This window comes from Nomascus leucogenys, chromosome X (assembly GCF_006542625.1).
Source record: "Nomascus leucogenys isolate Asia chromosome X, Asia_NLE_v1, whole genome shotgun sequence".
Lineage (NCBI taxonomy): Eukaryota > Metazoa > Chordata > Mammalia > Primates > Hylobatidae > Nomascus > Nomascus leucogenys.
The window spans coordinates 8,271,202-8,296,146 of NC_044406.1; the positions used below are offsets into that span (position 1 = coordinate 8,271,202).

General features: G+C 48.0%; 1 protein-coding gene and 1 pseudogene across 2 annotated transcripts in view; one reads left to right on the forward strand and one right to left on the reverse strand.

Moving 5' to 3' along the window:
* The window catches only part of SHROOM2 (shroom family member 2), a 161,930-nt gene that overhangs the window by 26,441 nt on the left and 110,544 nt on the right, over positions 1–24,945 (forward strand). The gene's annotated exons all lie outside the window — the stretch shown is intronic.
* LOC100606532 lies at positions 3,938–5,166 on the reverse strand (annotated as a pseudogene). The gene has a single exon (XR_004028667.1). The product of XR_004028667.1 is annotated as a eukaryotic translation initiation factor 5 pseudogene (transcript).

A 24,945-nucleotide genomic window follows, 5' to 3' on the forward strand; every position in this document is an offset into this window, starting at 1 on the left:
CCTACTTCAACTGCAGGACCACAGTGACGTTTTGGCTCCCTTGGAATCAACGTCAGCTCAGAGCCCGTGTCCAGTAGTCCCCAAAATGTCTGATCATTTCCCTTTCCTCAATGCACAGTTACCCTGTTTAAAGTCCAGGGGTCTCATTGGGGAAGGATGGGAGAAAGATTCACCACATAAATTGTTCGTAATGTGGGGTCCTTCCTCGAGGGGACCTGGCCTCCTCTTCATTGAAGGGGTTCTGGGTCTGTAAACTGGCTCAAGTCTGGAAATTGAGGAGCCGTGATTCTCTGTTTTTATAATTCAAATTAGTCTTTTGTCCATTTGACCCAGAAGTTTTCTGCTTATATAAATTCAGTAGGAAGGCAATAGGCTTCCTGTCAATTTCACTTCTAGGAACACCATGATTAATTAGCCAGTGCCAGAGCTCTACACGAGTCAGAATATTCTGATTGCTGCTTTGCCTCTGCTGTCCATTACGGTAGCTACACACACCTTGCCTTTGACGGTTGAGTGTCATCACTTGGCTCCTGCCACCTTGGGATCCAATTATTTCCATCATATTTAAATTTTGTAGTTGCATGACTGCAGTTCCCACCATTAGATCTGACATACAGGGAAGAACAACTACAGGACTCTTCAAAGATGCAAGTGCTGCCCTCACGAATCTATTTTGCAAGGCATTGGTCAAAGGTATGTCTTCTGGACCCTCCCAGCTGGGATGAGTAGGTCTAAAGTGACTAATCCACTCCACCATCCCAATCTCCCTAAGCCTTTGGATCCCTTCCTCTACATTAAACCAAGGGAGATCAGGCATTTCCAGCTTACTCCCAGTGGGCCATCTTTTAATCCATATTTCAGCTAACCAAGCAAATAAACTCTTAGAACCTTTTTTAACTCCCCAGCTGCAACATTAAAAGCAGAGTCCCTACTTAGTGGGCCCAAATCAATAAATTCAGCCTGTTCCAACTCTATGTTCCTTCCACCATTATCCCATACCCTTAATATCTATTCCCATGCCTGTTCTCCAAGATTTCTGTTTATATCAATTAGAGAACTCAAATGGTTCTTTTCGAGTGTAGCGCACCTCCTCATGGGTCACATTCTCAACCTGACCTCTAGGGGCCTGCTGGGACTTTAGTGATAGGTCTAGAAGCAAACAGGGGTGTTGGGGGTGGCTCCTGAGCAGAATCAACATATTTTGCCTGGCAGTTGCCTCAGGGGAGGCCATCACTGTTGCCTCAGGCAGCACAGGGTTTATCTCCTCAGACAAAGGTGGAAAGGCTGATGGCAGCATAGGTCAGGGAAGGGATGTTGCCATTACAGGAGATGGGGAAGCTCTTCCTTGTGGCAAAAAAGGTCCATTGGAGTTTACAAACTGAGTGTCCCCAGCTTCATCAGGGTCCTCCCTCACCGTCTCCATTCCAAGTTGCAGGGTCCCATTCTTTTCCAATCAATGCCCTCACTTCAACAGTAGACACCTGGCGAGGCTGTGCATGCATCTTTCATTGCAGGTCAGCCCCTCGCATGATAAGAGCTTGTGTCTGTTTTTCCACGATTTCAGCTCTTTCTCTACAGGAGATAAGACTCTCACTCAGGGCAATCTTAGCAGATTTGAGGCTCAGTATCTGCTTCTGAAGCTAAGAGACAGAATCCCTGAGTTCATCATTTTCTTTTGTCACTTTGCCCACTGAACTTAGGAGCAACCAACCAACTTCATTTTGTTCCTTGGTTCTCCACATATGGTCAAAGGTATTATGTGTAGAGTCACTAAACTCCTTGCCTCTCATGAGCAGTGAATCAGGAGTGTCAACTGCATTTATTTTGCATAACTCTCTAAATGGTTTATGCCAAGGACTATCAGTGTTCTCCATACTATGAGAAGTAGAGTCCTTAGCATTTTGGAGTCTAATCATATTAGGCAGGCAACTCCAGAAACCCCAAAACCAACAAAAGAACTCCATCCTTAATATTCTGTTCCTCTAGAACCACTCTTTGTACCAAAATCTGTATTAGGGTTCTCTTAGAGGGACAGAACTAATAGGATAGATATACATATTATGTGTGTGTGTGTGTATAATATCATATATATCTCATATGTATATATCATATATATAGAGATCCATTCCATATGTATGTATATATCCTATATCTATCCTATATCTATATCCTATATTTGTATCTATATCTATATATCTATATCTATATCTATATCTGTATCTATATATCTAAAGGGGAGTTTATTAAGTATTAACTCCCGCGATCACAAGGTCCCACAGTAGGCCATCAGCCTCATCCCCTGCTGCTGCTGCTGCTTTCTGAGCGGGAGCATGGGAGTCTTTCGGCCTCCCTGCGAAGTGGACATGGGGTTGATTCTGGGGTTCAGACAGTGAGCGGGGTCCCTGTGGCCCAAGGGTGATAGCGCTCGGGACGGTGTCCCCCCTTAGACATGAGCTGCTCTCTTGTCATTTCCCATTCCTTCACTTCCCAGCAACAACACAGCTTCAGACCAAAATCAAAACCTTCACCTCTTCATCATTTCTGGTTATATTTCAGAAACCCCTGCTATAGGGGGATCCCTCAATAAACTCAAATTTTCCAGATTTAGGGGACATTGGCAGTATCTTCATCATAGCATTGTAGGGTTTGTAAGGTTTTCTGTTGAATATTTTTCTTTTTCTTTTTTTTAAGAGACGTTGTCCTGCTCTGTTACCCAAGCTGGAGTGCAGTGGTGTGACCTTGCCTTGCTGCAGCCTTCAATTCCTGGGCTCAAGTGATCCTCCCGCCTCAGCCTCCTGAGTAGGTGGGACTACAGGCACCCGTCACCCGTGCCCAGCTAATTTCTGTATTTTTTGTAGAGACAGGATTTCACCATGTTGGCCAGGCTGGTCTCAAACCCGTGACCTCAAGTGATCCACCCACCTTGGCCTCCGAAAGTGCTGAGATTATAGGTGTGAGCCACCACACCCGACCTCCCTCTAACTTTTTTTTTTTCAGTATGTCTAAACATTTTGGAATTGTAATTTAAACCATAAGGGCAAAAGCTGAAAATTAATGCTTAGATTTGCTAGTAAGTGCACCCTTCCCTGTTTCCCCCAAATAAAATCAGTTTATTGTTTAATTGCACCCCAAAGCAAGTTCTCTCAGTACGAAGCAACTATTCACGTACACATACAGTGGTTGTTAATGTAATAACTTCCCTGGCTCATCCAATGTGCAATGCACACGGCTTCAAAGACTACAATTTAGGGCAAGTGTACATAAAATGAGAAAACAACTCTCCAAGTTTCAAAACCTGCTGTTAAATTATTTCTAGGACACTGAGGTCATATTTACTTCTCAGCAGGATGCTGCACTGTCATTTGATTATCAGTCTACCTCACAGTGTACATTACCAGATGCCAATTGGAGGGACTAGAGATAAAACTTAAGTAGTACTATTTCTTAATGGGCTGAATAAGGTAAATTACAAATAAGTTTGTCTTACATCCTGTTGAAGACCTCTTTACAGCCTCAGCACCTAATAATATCTAGCAGGCTCCAAGAATGCTCATCAGATGAAACGATGATGTAACATTTGAAAATGGAGCCAGATACTTCAGCTTAAGTCATTCAGAGCCAAATATCTGAAGAATGGCCAAAATCAAATCTTTATTTTTATAACTGTATAAATGTGATCCAAATGTGTCCACCACCAGTTTTTCAAAAAGAAACGTGCTATAAATAAGCAAAATACATCTGCTCACTGATGTGTGTATGGACTCCCTGGATGTCTCATTGGGCTTAATTACAGACCACTCATGGTAATAGATTTTTAGTGTATAGTGTAGCTTGATGTTAAGCCATTTTAGCTTTTGCATGTACATGTTGTGCTTCTGGCTGACAATGGAGAAGAATTTGCAGTATTACACTGTTAAGCTAGGTTGTATCCATCCCATTAAATGGCATCAATATCAACGTCATCATCCTTGTTGTTGGACTTTACAGTTTCAACTTTGGGTACACTGGCAGTCTTCTAATACACCACCTCAGTGTTCTCATCTTCATCTTCTTCACCACCAGAAGATTCTTCCTCTGCTTCCTTCATTTTATAAATGGTTCTGCTTTGATATGAATCTCTTTGGCAAGTTCTTTTGAGACATTTTTCTTAAAGGCCTTTTTCCGACCAGCTGATGACAACCTCTTCTTCTAAAAAATCTACAGCATACATCTCCTTCAAGATATGTGGAATCTTGGAGATAAGCGGAGCTTGGCACATTGCTACCCTACACGTCAAGCCATGAAGAAGATACCACTGAGCTTTTTTGTTGTTGTGACAAAATCATAAGAAATGGTGCCTGTATTTCTTATGTGTTCTCTAATCTCCTCTTTAAAAAGAACTTCAGTCAGAACAAGAGGTCCCATGGCTTTTACATCCAGTCCTTCTGCTTCAGTAACAATTTCTTTGTCACATAAATCGATGATACCCTCTTCTTTCTTTTTCTTCACAAAATCAAACAGGATGTTGGCCCACTCCTCAACTGTTTTTTCCGAATCATCACAGAGTATCAGAACTTTTGCATGATCACTGATTTCATCCATTCTGCACCTTTGAGCTTCCTCAGTTGTATCTTCCCCCCAGTCATCCTCCTCTTCTTGCACTGTATGTGGAGGAGGGCTAATTTCTTTGGTGGTGGTGTCTCACTGCTGGATACGGAGCCATTTTCCTTGTCTTTGCCCTTTATATTTTTCTTTTCCTTTTCTTTCTTTCCTGTACCACTGTCACTATTCTCAGGTGGGTTTTTGAGAATGAATGTGCAGAGTTTATGATGTGTGTCAAGCATGCCTCGATAGCCACAGGCTTTATAAGAATTACCTATTGTTTGCTGCTTTGGCTTGACATGCATATCTGTTTCAGGATTCTCACATTCAGGACAGAGAACAAATTTTTTAATGAATCCATCCAACATGTCTTGCAGCTTATTGGCCTCCTGAGATCCATTCACAATGTAACAATGTATCCCATTTGGTGGGATACCTTGGAGGCCAATTAAGTGCCTTCGCAGTGTCAATCATGTTGACTATAACTGTCTTGATTCCATTTCCTTTGCCCTCAACCTTGGCAATCAGACAGGGCATCTTGTAATAGAACTGGTCTGACATGCTGGGGTTGACGTTGACAGACATTTTGGCTTATTAGTGGCTTTATCAATAAGATGAAGAGATCTTTGCAGCTTTTTTATATCTTCTGTCTGGAGAAGAAGGGATGACATAAACAATTGCGAAAGTTCTCGGTCTCTGACGTGAAAACATTTTCGCCACCGAGGCTGTAAGCGTATTGCTTGTATGCTATGTTTCCCCAATACAGGTACTAATGGCTGTGCAACAGCTCTTCTGGTGAAGGCCTCCCTGCTATCCCAGGCTTGAAAAGCACTGTCCTTCATGCTTCCCTGTCACCTTGCTCCTAGCAGGCATCACGTCGAGTCCACCCTGCCAGTTTATCTTTTTTTTTTTTTTTTTTTTTTTTTTTTGCGAGGGAGTCTCGCTCTGTTGCCCAGGCTGGAGTGCAGTAGTGCGATCTCGGCTCACTGCAACTTTCGCCTCCTGGGTTCAAGCGATACTCCTGCCTCAGCCTCCCGAGTAGCTGGGACTACAGGCACCTGCCACCCCACCCAGCTAATTTTTTTTATTTTTATTTTTAGTAGAGACGGGGTTTCACTATGTTGTCCAGGCTGGTCTTGAACTGACCTCAAGTGATCTGCCTGCCTAGGCCTCCCAAAGTGTTGGGATTACAGGCGTGAGCCACCACGCCTGGCTCCCTCCACCTTTAAAATTTTTCTTTTTTTTCAGATTATGTTTTTCAAGCTTCAAGATTTATTTTATTGCAGTATTTTTTTTTTTTTTTTTGAAAATATGAAGAGTTGTCCAGTAGAGTCTCATCATACATCGACTGAAGCTGGCACCATCCTATGGCCCACAGAGGCTTCTGTAACTGGGTCTTCAACATGTGGCCCTCCCTCCATCCTTTCCCACCCTCTTTGCTCCAGCCACACCCAGCTTCCAGCTTCTAGAAGCAGCCTGCATTCCTCCCCCACCCTTTTTTAAATAGACAGAGTCTTGCTCTGTCACCCAGGCTGGAGTGCAGTGGTACAATCATAGCTCACTGCAGTCTTGAATTCCCGGGCTTAAGCAATCCTCCCACCTCAGCCCTCCCGAGTAGCTGGGACTGCAGGTGCACCACCCTGCCCTGCCAATTAAAAAGTTTTTTTTTTTTAGAGATGAGTTCTCACCGTGTTGCCCAGGCTGGTCTCAAACTCCTGGGCTCAAGCGATCCTCCTGCCTCGGTCTCCCAAATTGCTAGGATTACTGGTGTGTGCCACTGTACCTGGCCTTCCTTTTTCTTTTGAAAAAATCCCTAGGTTTTAATGCAATTTCACGTCCTCCATTCTCTGAAATCTGTATGAAGTACCAGAAGTCTCAATTTGACAATAGACATGGTCAGGATATTTCTAATGTTTGGATGATCCTCTGCAAACTAGAGGCCAGCAGACTTCTGTAAAGGGCCAGAGAGTAAATATTTTTGGCTCTGTGGGCCAAAGTACTCCTCCGTGCTGTATAGCGTGAACGCTGCTGTAGACAGTATGTAAATGAACGGATTGTGTGCCAATAAATCTTTATTTACAAAAGCAGGCATTGGGCAGTAGTTGGCATCCTGGCTGGGGCTTGCTGCCCTTGGTAAGCAGTGGTTTTCAAAGTGTGGTTCCCAGACCAGCACCATCAGTATCCCCTGGGAACTTGGTAGGGAAGAAAATTCTTAGACCCCACTCTAGACCTACTGAACCCCAAACCAGAAGTTAGGAATCATCTGGGTGATGCTGATGCTGGCTCCACACAGCAGAGCAGTTCTCAGTACAACTGCTCTACAGAGATGTGGCCTGTCTGCCATTTGCATTCTAATTAGCATGTGCAAAACCTCGGAATCACAGTTGCTGGGACCCAGGGACCTGAATTTTAACAACTGGCTCAGATGGTTTTATACACACTGAAATCAGAACCAGTTTCTAAAGCAGCACTTTTCTGAACCAGTAGAGGACATGGGGGAGGCGTCAGGGAAGTTTTTCAAACTACAGCCTGAGCTTGCTTGGGGTACTTTGCAAGAAGGAGGGGGTAAATGTGGAAAATAAAAGTGGGTGTGGCTTTTTGTTAGCTTATTGTGAACTCTGCCCCTGGTACCTGGTCTGGGAAAGTGGATTTATTTCTTTTCTCCTACGTGTAATGCGTGTTTTGAAACCCAGGAATTTCTGAAATTTTAAAGCCTGTTGGTTGTAATAAATATTGCACCCCACCACATTTGCTGACTTTTATTTAGTATTTGAAGTGAAAACGGGTTGAGAAATATACTGTATGATCCATTGGTATCAAATATCTTGAATATGCAAATGTTTCAAATGCTTGAATATTCAAAGGCAGCAGAATGGTGGTTACCAGGTGCAGAGTGCAGAGGGGAGGGTCTGCCAGTGGGCATGGGGTTTCTGTTGGGGTGATGAAAATGTTCTGGACTTAGACAGTGGTGGTTGTACAACTCTGTGAATATACTAAAAACCCCTTGATTGTATACTTTAAAGAGGTGAATGTTATTGTATATGAGTTATACTCAAGAAAGCAGTTATTTAAAAAAAGGAAATGGGTCGAGGTGTGTGTTCAGCCTTATTCTTGAATTGTAGAGACCTCACTGAGAGGAGGCTGACCCTGAAGGCCCCTGTTAGAGCCCATCCTGGGGCAGTTCTTCAGTGGCCCTGAATTCGTGTTACAGGGATCATCACTAAGCTGTGATTTTTGGTGCTGGATCTGACCCAGGAGCAGACAGGCCTGGGAAAGAGTGTATGTTGTTTAAGGAGCCTCACCCCTGAGTGGGTGATCCCCGATTGAGGAGAAACTTACACAGTGTTCCTCCAGGGCATGTAGCTGGAAGGCCCCCTGGGCTGGGGAGCTGGTGGCAGCCTGCAGGTTAGGGGAAGGGGGGAGGAGGCTGCAGTGGGGGAGGTGGGCAGGAGCCAGGGCCTTGCTCCAGGGCAGTGGGAGCCATGGAAGACTTTTAAGCACGGTGTGGTGGCAAAGACCACTTGTAGTAGAAGGGCAAACGGGTACAGGAGTTACAGGGAGGAATTAGGAAGCCTTGTGCTACCAGCAGTGATAGAGAAAAGTTAAGGGATGCGGGTGGTACCACCAAGGCACGGTATGCGCATCTGGTGCGGGGATGGAGGATCCTGGTGCCTGAACGCACGTGTGCATCTGTGCATGACTAGCTTGCCTTTCCCTCTCGCCACCCCATCTACCTGGGGGAGGCCAGGGCTGAGCAGGTATCAGTCCTGGGAGTCCTGGCTCCTGGATCCGTGCTCAGTGCCAGGCAGGTGGCAACTCCAGAAAGCTCTGTGGAGGGAATGGCCAAATCTGGTGCAGACCAGCTCCTCTCTGCCCAGGTGTGGCTAGGCTGCTTCAACATGCTTGCTTAGTGCCAGGAGGGGGAGGAGGTGTGCCCAGTGCCTCCGGGCAGGAGCGGGCCTCCCTGGGGCTCTGTCCCTCCTCTGAGGACTCCCAGCAAACACTGGCAGCGGGGGTCTTCAATGCCCTGTCCTAACTGCTTGTGCAGGAAATGAAGCAATTTGTTGGAAAAACTCAATTTTGAGAATAAGAATTCTTCTTCTCCTCCTCCTCCTCCTCCTCCTTCATATTTTTAGAGACAGGGTCTCATTCTTGCTCAAACTGGAGTACAGTGGCATGATCATTGGTCACTGCAGCCTTAAACTCCCAGGCTTAAGCAATCCTCCTGCCTCAGCCTCCCAAGTAGCTGGGACTAAAGGCTTGTGTCACCATGCCTGGCTAATTTTTCGAATTTTAGTAGAGACAAGGTCTTGCTATGTTGCCCAGGCTGGTGTGGAACTCCTGGCCTCAAGTGATCTTGTCTCTGCCAATTTCATGTTATTCTTAAACATAAGATTTTATTTGAATGGTCACCATAAATAATAAGATCTTATTTTTGTAGTTATCTCTTCACTGCATGTAAAATTGTATAGTGTGCTAGGAAAACAGAATCAGGTAGTAGTTACTTCTCCCAGGAAGAGGCAGGATCTATACAAAGTCATTTTTGCTTTTTGCTTTGTTTTGTTTTTGGTAATAATCATGGAATTATGCTCCAGATTTACATGGAGAAACAACATTTTTTTTTCTTTTCTTTTCTTTTCTTTTTTTTTTTTTTGAGACAGGGTCTTGCTCGTTTGCCCAGGCTGGAATGCAGTGGCACAATCACAGCTCACTGCGACCTCCACCTCCCAGGCTCAAGTGATCCTCCCACCTCAGCCTGCTGAGGAGCTGGGACTATAGGCATGTACTACCACGCCTGGCTAATTTTAAAATTTTTTGTAGAGACGAGGTTTTGCCATGTTTCCCAGGCTGGTCTCCTGGGCTCAAAGTATCCTCCTGCCTTGGCCTTCCAAAGTGCTGGAATTACAGGCGTGAGCCACTGCAGCGGCCCAAGAAATAACATTTGGGTATTAGGTGAATGAGGCTCGTTTACATTCCAGGTTTTCCCCCAAATCTTTTTAGTTTAAACAACAGCTTAAAAATTAAGGTCGGCCGGGTGCTATGGCTCATGCCTGTAATCCCAGCACTTTGGGAGGCCAGGGCGGGTGGATCATCTGAGGTCAGGAGTTCGAGACCAGCCTGGCCAACATGGAGAAACCTTGCCTCTACTAAAAATACTTCCCCGTCTGGGAAGTGAGGAGTGCCCCTGCCCGGCCGCCCCGTCTGGGAGGTGAGGAGCGCCCCTGCCCGGCCGCCCCGTCTGGGAGCTGAGGAGCGCCTCTGCCCGGCCGCCCCATCTGGGAGGTGAGGAGCGCCTCTGCCCGGCCACCCCGTCTGGGAAGAAGTGAGGAGCGTCTCTGCCTGGCCGCCCCGTCTGGGAAGAAGTGAGGAGCGTCTCTGCCTGGCCGCCCCGTCTGGGAAGAAGTGAGGAGCGTCTCTGCCCGGCCGTCCCATCTGGGAAGTGAGGAGCACCTCTGCCCGGCCACCCATCGTCTGGGATGTGAGGAGCGCCTCTGCCCGGCTGCCCCGTCTGGGAAGTGAGGAGCGCCTCTGCCCGGCCGCCCCGTCTGGGAAGTGAGGAGCGCCTCTGCCCGGCCGCCCCATCTGGGAAGTGAGGAGCGCCTCTGCCCGGCCGCCCACCGTCTGGGAAGTGAGGAGCGCCTCTGCCTGGCTGCCCCGTCTGGGAAGTGAGGAGTGCCTCTGCCTGGCCTCCCATCGTCTGGGAAGTGAGGAGCGCCTCTGCCCGGCTGCCCCGTCTGGGAAATGAGGAGCGCCTCTGCCCGGCCGCCCTGTCTGGGAAGTGGGGAGTGCCTCTGCCCGGCCGCCCCGTCTGGGAGGTCTACCACGGAGGCCAGATGCAATGTGGGGGCTGGACGTGGTGGCTCACGCCTGTAGTCCCAGCACTGTGGGAGGCCGAGGCGGGTTGATCACTTGAGGCTAGGAGTTCGAGACCAGCCTGGCCAACATGGCGAAACATGTGAAAAATACAACAGACAAACCAACCAACCAACCAACCCAGCAACAACAAAACAGGTCTACCCTGGAGTCATACTCTAACTTTTTCTATTTTCCTCCCTTTCTGATCCTTTATCCCACTTTCTTTTTCTTCCTCTTCCTTCTCCTTCTTCTTTGTCAAATAGAGGATTGAGTTATTATCATTGATCCATACAAAGTCCCTCTCTCATTTATTTCCTTTAATTCCTACCCCCCCATTTCTATTCCCTGTCTTCCCATATGCAGCCTTCCTAATATGTTTGATATGCATCTTTTTGTTTGTATGTATTTTTAGAAAATGTTTATTGTTTTGTGTGCAAAAAAAATTAATAATAAAACTGGCATGTCTTCAGGAGAAAAAAAAAAAAACGCTGGGCATGGTGGCGAATGCCTATAATCCCAGCTACTCAGGAGGCTGAGGCAGGAGAAACTCTTGAACCTGAGAGGTGGAGGTTGCAGTGAACCGAGATCGCACCATTGCACTCCAGCCTGGGAGACAAGAGCTGAAACTCCATCTCAAAAATAAATAAATAAATAAATGGAATAAAATACAATAAAAGATCATGGATTTCTAGTAAGAGAAAAGAATATGTAAGCTGGAATGCATAAACCTAGAAATCTTCCATTCCATAGATTTTGCCCCTCTCTTCCTCCCCTCCCCACAAAGAAATAAGTCATTTGGACCAAAGCAATTGCTTAAACCTTTCTTAGCTGGTTTCCGGAGCTCCCTGGGAAGAATGAGGGTGGAAAGCTGGAGGGGCGTTCTGGGTATTGGAATGCAAGCCAGTGAATCTGTAGCCTGCTGTGCTTCTGGGAGCCTGACACAACACACAACCGGGACACAACATACAACCGGCACACAACCGTTGTGCCCTTTTGAACTGTGCAGGGTCTTAGCTGGGCTGGGCAGTTTCACACAGCTGTTTTCACCATCAGGACGTTCACTTATGGTTGAGTACCTGGGAAGGGTAGGGAAAGAGGAATGTTCCCAGCCATCTCCTGTGGGGCACTTGGGCGGCCTGCTCCCTGGGACCCCCATCTCGAGATGGTCTCGGGATTGTGGAAGGGGTGGCAGGGGTGCTGGGTTTGCTTTCATGAAAAAGCAAAGCAGTTTCCCTTCTACTTATCTTGTTTTCAGATGTAGTGGAATAAGCCAGGAAATTTTTCTCCTGGATGAAAGGTCATTCTTACATCGGAAGCTTTGGAAAAATCTCCCTAAATATCAAAATACAAAGGTTATGGAATAATATGTGCTTGGAATAGCTTAAGTGGTTAAAAAATTCTCTTTGCAGCTCAATATTAAAGGAAAAATAATAGACTGTTCTTGGACAAAAATGAAAGGGATCACGAAGAATGTGTTTTCAGCCAGCTTCCTGCACTGGGGTTATTGCCCCAGGACTGTCTCCCTAGTAGAGACCCTGTTTACTGTGCTGCTTAGTCCTTGTTTCAAGAAAGCAATATTTGAACCAATAATCCCATGACGGCATGACATTTTAACTTGTAAGACTTTGGGTTCTCACAACATGGTGGGAGTCTGTTTTGGTATTTTGTTCTATAAATTCAGTTGGGGCTGAGAAAATTAATGAACTGGCATTTTAGAGAAAGTGACATTGTAACTTCCCCTCCTCTTTGCATGTTTACGTCCACACTGACAAAGATGCAATCTTGTCTGTAGCTCATTCTCCAGGAACTTGAGTGTCAAGGACAGTCTGCACGGCCCTTGGGAAATGGGCATTCCCTGGCATTGAGTTGTTAATTGGACGCTGAATGCTCGAGCTGCATTTATGATTCCATATGTGGGTGTGTGTTTGTGTTTCAGTGAGGAAGATAGTAGCTGCTTCCCTCCCACAGCCTTGTGGACCCTGGCTGCACATTTAAGTTGCCTGTTTGAGGCTGTATGACCCTTTCTTAGCCAGTTTCTGGAGCTCCCTGGGAAGAATGAGGGTGGAAAGCTAGAGGGGAGTCCTGGGTATTTGAATGCAAGCCAGTGGATCTGTAGCCTGCTATGCTTCTGGGCATCCAACACAACACACAACCGTGTGTGTTCCAACGGAACCTCTGTGTGTGTCTGAAGCCCTCTGGGTGACTCCACCTGTGGCCACAGTTGGGAGCAAGCCTGCCTGGGCCTCTGCCTCCTGCAAATGTGATAGCCCCCACCCAGGGTGGGTGCGTGTGCCTCTTACGGTAGCAACTCCATGGCTTGCCTGAGGTGGGCCAGGTTCTTCGGGGGCTAATGTCTCACCGCCCTGTCCAGTTCTGGTTCTCAGTGAATGTGTTATGCCATCATGACCTTTGTCACTTTCTTCCCCTTGCCTTGTTTTTGCACATTGGAATTTGCAAGCGAGTCTGTGGTCATCCGAAGTTGTGCTCTTCATGCATAACCTGGCCTCCACGCCTCACTGCTGGGCTCAGATGACACAGGTGGGAGACTTCTGAATATTAGAAGTTTATTGGGACATCTAAATTGTATTCTAAATAACTTTTTTTTTTTTTGACAGGTATCATCTTCCTTTTTTTTTTTTTTAAATCTGTATTTCTAAGAATAACTTTATCTTCAGCTCTTATCCATCATTTAAAAACAATAACATAAGAGGCTGGATGTGGTGGCTCACTCCTGTAATCCCAGTGCTTTGGGAGGCTGAGGCGAGAGGATCGCTTGAGCTCAGGGGTTCAAGAGCAGCCTGGGCAATATGGCGAGACCCCATCTCTACAAAAAATACAAGAGATGTAGTTGGGTGTGGTGGTGCATGCCTGTAGTCCTAGGTACTTGGGAAGCTGAGGTGGGAGGATCACTTGAGCCCGGGGAAGTCAAGGCTGCAGTGAGCCATGATTGTGCCTTTGCACTCCGTCCAGGGCGACAGAGAGATACTCTGTCTCCATAAAAAAGAAAAAGAAAAGCAATAAGAAAAGAAAAGATTACTATGTACATTCTCATCTTTCAAAGAATGAACAAGATTTGGGAAAATGCACCAAGGCTCAAACGCTTTTGAAAGGTGGACAGTGGTAGAGAATGTTGAGTCTTTGGGCCTCTGGTCAGCTTTTAAGGCCAGGGTGAAAACAGACCCTTGGAAATGTTACTGTGTGTTCAGTTAAATAAAAGAAGGGGGTGACTCCATTCCTTCAGTGCGGTGGTGAAACCTTGGCTGTGCATTCAGATCACCTGGGGGAGCTGCAAAGCACTATTGATGGCCAGGCTGCACCCCAGGCCAGTTAGTCAGGAGACGGAGGGCAGGGGCAGGTATTGGTGATTCTAAAGCACACCAGGAGAGTCCAGTGTAGCCCGGATGGAGGGTTATGGTCTTACATGTTAGCCTTGACATTTTTCTCTTTTCTTTTTCTTTTTTTTTTTTTTTTTTTTGAGACAGGGTCTTATTGTGTCACCCAGGCTGGAGTGCAGTGATGTGATCTGGGCTCACTGCAGCCTCGACCACCCAGGTTCAATTGATCTTCCCATCTCAGCCTCCCAGAGTGCTAGGATTACAGGCATGAGCCACCACGCCCAGCTAGCCTTGACTCTTGTTGGCAGGTTAACAGACAGGCACCAAGCATTCTCTGCAAAGCTCACGGTGAACATTGAGTCCCCCTGGCCAGGGGCCTGCCTGAGTTTAATGAATAGCTGTGTTTTCTGAGCTGGAGGGGGCCACATTGGTTCTCTTTGGTTTGAGGCAAGGGAGCACATCAACCTTTGGTCAGGCTCTGGTGGCCAAGTTGTCACTGGAAAGGAAAAGGTGTAGTCTGTGCTGAGGCTGGGGCCGAGGGATTTTCAAGCAGAAGGAGCTCCAGGGAGTATGGAATGCACTCTCCTGCCTTGGGGAGCAGGGAGACCAATAGACCCAAGCAGTTCTGGGAAAGTAAGTGGTGCTGCTGTGTGGGGAGGTGGAGCAAGGAGGAAGGAGGAGGCCTTCCTCTGCTGAGAGAATAGGGTCCTTCCGGGTCGGGGTGGTTGAGCTGCATTGTATGGGGTACTAGCAAACCACCTAGCAGGTGCCAGGCTAAATGCTTTCCAGCAGGGCTTCTGTAAGAGTGCTCTTCCCATCAGCAGCATCAGTTTCCTCTGGGTGCTTGTCCAAAATGCAGAGGCTCAGGCCCTGCCCCAGTCCTGCCCTTTAAGGGCAGGATTTCACACTGCTATAAAGAATTACCTAAGACTGGGTAATTTATAAAGAGGCTTAATTGACTCACAGTTTCGCATGGCTGGGAAGGCCTCAGGAAACTTACGATCATGGTGGAAGGGGAAGAGGCACATCTTACGTGGCGGCAGTCAAGAGAGAGCAGGCCAGAGCAGGGAAAACTGCCTTATAAAACCATCAGATCTTGTGAGAACCCACTATCACAAGAACCGCATGGGGGAGGAATGCCCCTGTTATCCAATCACCTTCTACCTGGTCCCTCCCTTGACACATGGGGATTATGAGAATTACGATTCAAGATGAGATCTGGGTGGGGACACAGAACCAAACCATATCAAGGGCCTTCTGGAGGCTTCTGATCGTAGGCTGGTGCTTGGGAACCTCAGCCTGATAGACTTTCATCCATTCCTCATATGTGTTCCAGGAAAGAAGTTGTTGTTCTTCTTCTTATTATTATTGTTGCTTTAGTGACAGAGTATTGCTCTGTCAGAGTAAGCCTTACCCAGGCTGGACAGCAGTGGCATGATGTTAACTCACCGTAACCTCCAACTCTCCACCTGAGCCTCCCGGGTAGCTGGGACTATAGGTGCATGCTACCATTCCCAGTTAATATTTTTTTTTATAGGGACAGGGTCTTGCTATGTTGTCCAGGCTGGTCTCGAACTCCTGGGCTCAAGTGATCCTCCAGCCTTGCCTCCCAAAGTGCTGGGATCACAGGTGTGAGCCACTGTGCCCAGCTTACCTGTCTATCTTTATCCATATCTGTCTATCTGTCTCTTCAACCACACATACAATTTTACAAATGGCAAAGCAACGGTTATTTCTATTTCGAACAGGCAAATGACACCTCAGCAGGGTGTAGCGTAAGGACCATAGCACTATCTTTGAGTTAGTAAACCAGACGCTAATCCTTTGTGTTGATTGACTTTGGATTTAAAACCTTTGAGCACAATTTTCACATACCTAAAGTTGGGAAGGTGATGCTTCCGGGGGTTGTTTTTTGTTTTTGTTTTTGTTTTTTAAACAGATTCTCTCTCTGTCGCCCAGGCTGGAGTATAGTGGCACAATCTTGGCTCACTGCAACCTTCACCTCCCAGGTTCAGGTGATTCTCCTGCGTCAGCCTCCTGAATAGCTGGGACTACAGGCATGCGCCACCACACCTGGCTAACTTTTGTATTTTTAGTAAAGGCGGGGTTTCACCATGTTAGCCAGGCTAGTCTCAAACTCCTGACCTCAGGTGATGCACCCACCTCAGCCTCACAAAGTGCTGAGATTACAGGCATGAGCCACCACGCCTGGCCCTTAGGGCTGAGTAGCTGTCACCAGTCTACACATGCTAGCTGTTATCAGCAGCACTAGTCAGAGACCCCACTTTTCCAGTGCCCTTGCAGTATGGTGTGATTGCTTTGTTGGCTAAGAGCTGACCCCAGAGGTTTGTGGTGACAAGGACCAGAGCCATCCTTTGGAGGTGGAGTTCCAGTGATGCCCAATCATGATGGGGGCTGCTGTTGATCTGTACACACTCTGATTCCTTTTCAGCCCTTAGGGTGGCAGGGACACATGGAGATTCTAGGGCCAAGAAACTGGGAGCCAGTCCTAGTACAAGGCATTTTTTTAAATATATGAAAACAAGGATGGTGAATCTGGAAGTTGAGAAATTGCGGTTGCCTGAAGGTGACTCACAAGCGAAGGTATTTCTAAGCCAGAAGAAAGTATGATTCAGATTGAAAACAGAACACACACCTGCCGGTTGCGGCAGAGTGATCTGAACGTGCTCATTATGACAGTCTAGTTGGGGTAGGTACAAAGGTTATTTATCATGCATGCTTTCAGGATGAGAAACCAAGGGCTCAGATCTAATACCATATTATTCAGGTTTCAGGTTTAGTTGATGCTTTTAGGAGAGCATTTTGGCCCAGTTTTTTTTTTATTTTAAGAATCATTAGCTAATGGTTTCAGAAAATACATTAGATTATTTCAGATTCACAGTGGCATGTCTTGGGCTCTGCAAGTCTCTCTCTCTCTCACACAGTAAGAAGGTGGCCTTCTGCAGTCCAGGAAGAGACCCCTCACCAGAACCTAATTATGTTGCCATCTTGATCTTGGACTTCCCAGCTCCAGGCTGTGAGAAATACGTTTCTTTCTTTTTTGTGTGTGTGCTGGGATTACAGGCATGAGCCACCACACCCCGCAGAAATACGTATTGTTGCTATTCCCTGCTCCCCTCTGCCCCTGGTAGCCTCCATTCCACTTTCTGGTTCTATGAGTTTAACTGCTTGAATCTCTTTTTGCCATGTACACTTAGCAGGGGGAGTGCTGGCGCCTGGATGGTTGCCTGAATTTTCTTGCTGCCTAGAGTCGCTGATCCGCCACAGCCATCTGTCTGGAAAGTGGGGTCAGCTGAATTGGAAGTGGCAACCTGATGAATTTCCGACATAGAGCTTGATAATTCTTGTCCTTCACCCAAAGATTAACCTGGAAGAAAGCAGCTTGTGGCTAAGAAAATTGATCAGTTTAGCTGTTACAGGGTCTCAAGTGAACCCCTGGTTTCTTTTTTTTTTTTGAGACAGAGTTTCGCTCTTGTTGCCCAGGCTGGAGTGCAATGGTGTGATCTTGGCTCACCATAACCTCCACCTCTTGGGTTCAAGCGATTCTCCTGCCTCAGCCTCCCGAGTAGCTGGGATTACAGGCATGCGCCACCACGCCCGGCTAATATTTTTGTATTTTTAGTAGAGACAGAGTTTCTCCATGTTGGTCAGGCTGGTCACGAACTCCTGGACCTCAGGCGATCTGCCCATCTCGGCCTCCCAAAGTGCTGGGATTACAACCCCTAGTTTCTTAGATAACTATCTAGCCTGTTGGCAAAGGCCAGATGTTAACACCCATGTGTTGAATGCATGGGTCTCACGAGAGGCATCTGTGAGTTCTGAGTTTGGGCAGAAGGCGAGAGAAGTCAGGTTCTGTTGTGCGTTAGAGGAAGGCTTAAGGTTGAACCCATGGAACTACACACAGGAGAGTGGGGAGGGAAACTGAGGAAAACACTGACTTTTGTCAGAATAGACTGTTACAGAGGGGAAACCAAAATAGCTGGTTAGTGCCATAGATGTGGTTTGTCAACATGGCACTATTGACATTTGGGGCTTGATGATTCTTTGCTGTGGGGGCTTTTCTGTGGATTGTAGGATATTTAGCAACATCTTGGCATCTGTCTCCAGATGAGGACAACCAAAACTGTTTCTAGACATTGCCAAGTGTCTTGGGGATGGGGACCACAGTCACTGTGTCTTAGTCTGTTCAGGTTTCTATAACAAAAGACCATAGACCAGTTGACGGTGGCTCACGCTTGTAATCCCAGCACTTTGGGAGGCCAAGGCGGGCGGATCACCTGAGGTCAGGAGTTCAAGACCAGCCTGACCAACATGGAGAAACCCTGTCTCTACTAAAAATACAAAATTAGCCAGGTGTAGTGGCGCATGCCTGTAATCCCAGCTACTTGGGAGGCTGAGGCAGGAGAATCGCTTGAACCCGGGAGGCGGAGGTTACGGTGAGCTGAGATCACGCCATTGCACTCCAGCCTGGGCATCGAGAGCAAAACTCCATCTCAAAAACAAACAAACAAAAACAACAGACATTTGTTGCCCACAGTTCTGGGGGCTGGAAATCCAAGATCGAGGTGTGGCAGATTCAGTGTCTGGTGAGGGCTTCCCGGTTCACACAGTGCCTTTTTGCTGTATCCATGCATGGTGGAAGGGGCAACAGAGCTCTCTGGGGTCCCTTTAATAAGGGCAATAATCTCATTCATGAGGCTCCACCCTCATGACGTAATCACCTCCCAAAGGCCCCACCTCCTAACACCATCACCATGAGGATCAGGATTTCAACATGTGGATTTTGTGGGTTGGGGGACACACACATTCAGTCTGTAGCACACGCCAGTTAGGAGCCACTGCTATCCATTGTCAGATTCTCCCTAATGTGTCATCCTTCCCTTGGCCTTAGGGCTGGGAGCCCTAGGGAACCTTAGTTAAGGTCTTCGCACTTTCTTCTTTCATGTGTTCTGTTTACGCTGAAGTTTGCTTCAGATGTTTACGAGAGTCCTTGAAGAGGCGGGATGACCTTGGCAAGACCTGGAGGAGCCAGGGGTGCCTGTCCAGAGGCAGGGAACTCCTTAGGCCCACACAGTGGGGCTTGGCCAGGGATCCATCCTCAGGACTTGGTTCTGGTATGGGAGGTAACGCCCAATGCCTGTGTCTCCCTAGCCCCGCCGAGCCCCTCCCTCTAGCACACCCCTCGTTGCCGGTCCTGCACTTTGTGTTTGTCAGGGAGCGTGACCAGGTTGGTGGGGAGTGGAAAGGATATCTCCAACCCTGAGGGATTTGGGATGCTGTCCCGTGGCCATCTCTTGGCCGAGTCTTTTGGAATCGTGTGCTGGCTCCCTCGAAGTAGAATGCATGTGACCATGTGGCACATGCAGTCTTCGTAGTTAGGAAACCGTTTACCCAGTAGGCACATGGGATAGGGAGCGGGCACAGCCAGAGCTGGGAGTGCCCCAGCACACTAGACGAACCAGCAGGAGCCTGCATATGAACCGGCTGAGCTCCCCAGCTGACCACTGAGCTCACTTGCAGGTCAGCGTGTCCTGGGGCTTGCTTGTTGAACACTAATGTGTGTGCAGGTTGCATGGGTAAGGGTGGGGGGCGGGTGCACCTCACTCTGAGCCAGCTTCTCTGATGGCCCCTGGCTTGCTGGTCTACCAGGTGTTCCTCTGGCCAAGGTCAAAACCTCAGATATTTGATACTTCTTGTTTTGTGTATAGGAAGTAGTAGAAATCTACTTTGTAATGGGTCAGAGGAAGGGGGAGGACTTATTTGTGTTGGTTTTTGAAGCAGGAAGTGGCCACATGGAAAGGTTTTCCTGTGACCGGGCAGTCACAGAGGGGAGATGAGATGGGAGGAGGAGTTGCCGGCACAATGGAAAGTGCTTTACTTCTACTTAACAAATGTCTTCTCCCGTCCTTGTGGAGAAGGAAAACTGCAGGTGGCCCTGAGACTCTGTTGACTAGGAAATGACACATGGAACAAAACCGCAGCCTCAGAGCAAGCATCCCTGAGCCCCTTCACTGTCTGTGTGTGGGAACACATTGGTCTTCATTCCGTAACAGGAATCTGCCACGTTGTGGAGCGGGCGTTTTATTACCTGTGACCGCCCCATGTTGAAATGAATACACTTCTTTCCAGTTTTCTCTCTGGCTCTTGTGTTAGTGTAGTGACCTGCAGTCTCTCCTCTCCAAGGCAGACTTCCACATTTTCCCAAAGTGCTGGAAATTCCCTTCTCCTAGGTCATCATGAAGAAAATGAATCAAAATACTGGGAGATGTTTGCTCTGCAGGTTACTTTTGTTTAAGACTGTATTGTGAATCACTGTACACATTTTCAGCTACCCCACCCCTGCATCGGACCTCCTAATTAGGGACCTCATAACTAAGCACTTAGTTACTAGGACATTGAACACTGAAGGACTGCACTGACAATGAAGAGACACACAAGTAGACTCTGTGTGTGTGTGTGTGTGTGCGTGTGCACGTGCACACATGATAACAGAATTCCAGACAACTCCAGACAGCCAGAACTACTTTGGTTGCAAGTGATAGAAATACAGTCTAGATCATTAGCTTCCATGGGAGAGGGACTGCATTAACTCCCCAGCTAGAAAGTCTCGAGGGGCTTCAGGCATGCTGGAGGACCCACTGTGTCTCCCTGTGCCACCCCACTGAGATCTGACAGCCTCCTTCCTGCTGGCCTAGTTCCCCAGCAGATTTCCCACAGTGGCCACACGTGTCCCTGGGCTTGTGTTCTACAGACCTGCAGCCTCAAAGGAAGGACATGTTCCTCCCTGACAAGCCTCGCCGAGGTTCCCATCTACACTAGTGGTTCACAATTGGGAGTGACTTTGCTCCCCAGACATTTGGCAATGTCCAGAGGTATTTTTGGTTGTCTTAAGATGGGGGGATGCTACTGGCCTTTGTGGGTGGAGAGCAGGGATACTGCTCAACATCTGCCAGTGCACACGATGCCCCCCAGAGCAAACGGGGGTCCATCTCAGTGTGGTGGTGGTGCTGAGCCGAGAGCTGCAGCGCTAGACCTGTCACCCTATCCCAGGACCATGGCCCCCAGCATGGATTGAGTCCCACGCCCCAGGAGAGTGCTGGGGAAGCCTGTCAGGAGGAGGTGGTGTCGTCCAGAGGGAGGAATCTGCTGGAAGAAAAGAGAGGCTCAGACACTCCGTGTGGTGTTGCATGTCCTCCAGAATGTTGTGCGCACGGGAAATGCTGTATAGGTGCCTGCAGAACCGAGCTGGCAAGACAGGGAGGCAGAGCTAAAGGCAGCTCATGGAACTTCACCTGGAAGAGGTCAAGGGTAAGCCATGGGCTCATTGCGAAGTAAATTGGTGTTGCTCATCAGTGCTCTTGGCCATTCCTCCCCAGTCCTCTTTCTCCACCTTATTTATTTATTTATTTATTTATTTTCTTTGAGACATCTCACAAAAAGTAAAAAATAATAAAAAATAAAAATAAGAAATAAAAAGAGCATCTCACTGTCACCCAGGCTGTGGCACAGTCACGGTTCACCTTTTACCTTAATATCCCAGGTTCAAGAGATTCTCCCACCTTGGGTTTTCCTTGTCAGGGAGCTGAGCCAGGTAGAGAGGGGTGTTTGCAAGGTGCACTGCCTGTGCCTGCAGGATCTGATTACTGGTGCAGAGCCCATGGTTTAGTTTTGCACTGGCTTTGTTCTAAAACTTCACCCAGCATCTGCCACTGTGCAGAAACAGGTGGCGCTCCATCAGGAGGTGGTGCTGTCGTGTCCTACCCAAGGTGCCAGTCAGGGGAGTCCCTGTTCATCCTCATTGATTCTGATGTCCAGAATCTTACAGAGAATTTTTTTCTTTATGTAAAGTAGGTTTTATTGTGTTCACCTTGAACACAACTCACTGATGGGAAAAAAACCCACTGACAGTGTTGACTGCAAATAGAGTGACCTCATATCATTTCAAACTGGGAGTCAGGATACTGGACCTGCAGGGCAGAGAACCTGTGCTTTGCAGTTGCCTGGAAGACCAGAAGCCCACAGGAAGAAAGGGCCAGTTGAATATATGCACGGACAGATGTGTATGGGGCAAATAATTCCTGGGGGTCTGTCTCCCTCTCTTCCCTCCCCCTCCCTCCCTTCTCCCTGTCCAGCAGTTTTAATGTTTCAAGCCTTGCTGTTCTAAGGAAGGAAGCAAGAGCAGCAGCAGCGTCATCCACTTGGAAACACATTAGAATGCAGGGCAATGGAGAGAAACCATGCGGCCGCACTAGGGTTTAGGAAAACGTTAATTCTTATGCCATCTTACAGGGCCTGGCTGCAAAAAGCAAAATGAAGAACAAAAGCAGCATTAGCATACACCATTGTATACCCCAAAGAAGGGTTGTGCTTTCAGCACCAGCGTGGGCCAGGAGGATTCTGATTTTGGAAAACCAAACTTTTAAGGCTTTGGGAGAGCACCCGCCCTGCCCTAGGCAGGTACTGGGTGCAGAAGCCCAGCACTGCTTTTGCCTGACCTCACTGGCTCTCTTCATGTTTTTTTCTTTCTTTTTTTTTTTTTTTTTGGTTGTTTTGAGTTAGGCTCTCGCTCTGTTGCCCAGGCTGGATGGAGTCCAGTGGAACCATCATAGGTCACTGCAGCCTCCAACTCCTGGGCACAAGTAATCTTCTCATCACTGAAGTAGTTGTGTGCCACCACGCCTGGCTCAGTTTTCTCTTGTTTTTGTTTGGAGGCTGAACACAGAGGTTCCCTGAAGAAAGTTGGTTGGAGCTGGAGTTGTTCTAGAACCTCTCACTGTCAAGTAAAGAACCCTGCTGAGCAGCTGAGCCTGGAAGCTTCTTCGCACCCCGAGCACCTTTCCTGAGCCACGTACAGCCCACCTGAAGGCATCTGCACACCTGGAGAGCGGGGAGGGGAGGGGCAGCAGACCCGGGCACCAGACCAGCCTTGGCCCAGGCCCAGGCCCAAGGCAGCCGGCTTTGCACGTTGCAGTGGGGAGTGGAAAGGCCCATGTCCCCTCTCCCAGCTCCTCTTTTTAGTGGACAGCTGCCCTTGGGTAAAAGTGGACCATGCTCAGCCTCAGTTTTCTCTCTAAAAGGAGGGGAACCCCTGGCAGCATTGTGTCTGGAGTCTACAGGGCCTCAGAGATTGCTGGACACATAGACAGCGCTCAACAGATTGGAACTGGCAGTTTCTAAGAACATTTCTGAGCCTGGTTTAGCATCTTTGCAATGTCTGTGTGCCCTCGCTTCTCTCCCTCTGTAGCTGTCCTTCAGCCTCAGCCTCAGTCTACCCCCCAGCTTCTCTCTCTCTCTTTTTTCTCCCTCTCTACCCCCTCCTTCTCCCTTTTCTCTTTCCCTTTCCCTCCCACTGTTTTTCTTTTACAGCTTTATCAAGGTATGTGATTTTCTTTCTTTCTTTCTTTCTTTTTTGTTAAGAGACGGGGTCTCACTATGTTGACCACACTGGTCTTGAACTCCTGGCCTGAAGCAATCCTCCCATCTCAACCTCCCAAAGTGCTGGGATTACAGGCGTGAGCCACTGTTGCCGGCCAATTTCTACACTATAAAATTCACCCATTTTAAGTATACAATTCAGTGATTTATAGTGAGTTCAAGGGTGTGCATCCTTCATCATGATTGAATTTTAGATCCTTTCCATCATCCCCAAAAGATCCTTTTTATTCCTTTAAGCCATCCTTTCTGGTTCCCACCACAGCCCCAGGCAACCATGAATCTCCTTTCTGTCTCTGGATTTGCCTCATTTGGGCACTCCCTGTACGTGGAATCCTGCAGTATGTGGTGTTCTGTGACTGGCTTTTTGACTCCGCATCATATTTTCGGGATTGATCCACATTGCGGGTGGTATCGGTACTCCATTCCCTTCCGGTGCCAAGTGCTGGTCCTTGGTGCAGATCGACCGCATGGTGCTGACCAGTGTGCCAGCTGATGCACGGTCTCATTGCTTTCCCATGCCACCCTGACAAGAGTGGTTGCCACTTTTGTGGGCACACGGGAGGGGGTCCCGGCTCTGGGGGTGACCAGCTCTGTGGTTTGTGGGGAGGCTGGTCGCATAAGTCCTTAGAACATCAACTGTCATTTGTGAGCAGGGATTGTTAGCATAGGATTGTTCAAAAAATCTAATAAGCCAAATATTTTAAAAACGTGTTTCATGTTGCCTCTCTCTGACCTCAGGAAGTCACTGTCAATTATTGTCGTGTGGGCAAAAATCTCCAGCTTCCTTCAACTGACAGTTCAAGGGATAGAGGCTTCTGGAAGCATGTTCTCCATGTGGTTCTTCTGAGGATGAAACATGTGGTGTGCACATGTCCCATCCTGCCCTCCCGACAGGGCAGCATGCGGAAGGAACGTAAGGGACCAGCCCTGTTTTGGTGGCGGGGAGGCTCACAGGAGAGTGGGCACTGGGTTGTGCTCTGAGACCGTTCCTTGTCTTGCTTGGCTTTTTCTTTGGCCAAGTGGAGACAGCACCAGGTGGCCAGACTGTGTTGGGCCTGGTCGTGTGCTTGGTCTGCTGTATTGGGGATGGTGCCTCGTACCCCTGTGCCCAGCTCCTTGTGGCTGGGTGGGTCTCCTTCACCCTCCTGTCCTTGCTGGCTCAGTGTCTGTGTGCCTGGCCAATATAATGTGTGGCAGGTTCCTCACATCCTTTTTGGGCCAGGCGGGGTGCCTTCTCTAGGGCACTGCAGCCTCAGATGGTGATAGCACCTGCCCCCATGTATGGATCAGGCCACTGGGGCATCGGGGTCACCATTAGTCAGCAGAACAGCTGGAATTGGGTGGTCCTGGACACTTTCTTGGGAAGCAAGAGCACTGAGTAAGCTGAAGACTTAAATCAGGAGTTTTTTTGTTTGTTTGTTTTTGTTTTTTTTTTTTTTTTGAGATGGAGTCTTGCTCTGTCTCCCAGGCTGGAGTGCAGTGGCACGATCTTGGCTCACTGCAAGCTCCGCCTCCCGGGTTCACGCCATTCTCCTGCCTCAGCCTCCCGAGTTGCTGGGACTACAGGCGCCCGCCACCACGCCCGGCTAATTTTTTGTATTTTTAGTAGAGGCGGGGTTTCACCGTGTTAGCCAGGATGGTCTCAATCTCCTGACCTCGTGATCTGCCCGCTTTGGCCTCTCAAAGTGCTGGGATTACAGGCATGAGCCACCGCACC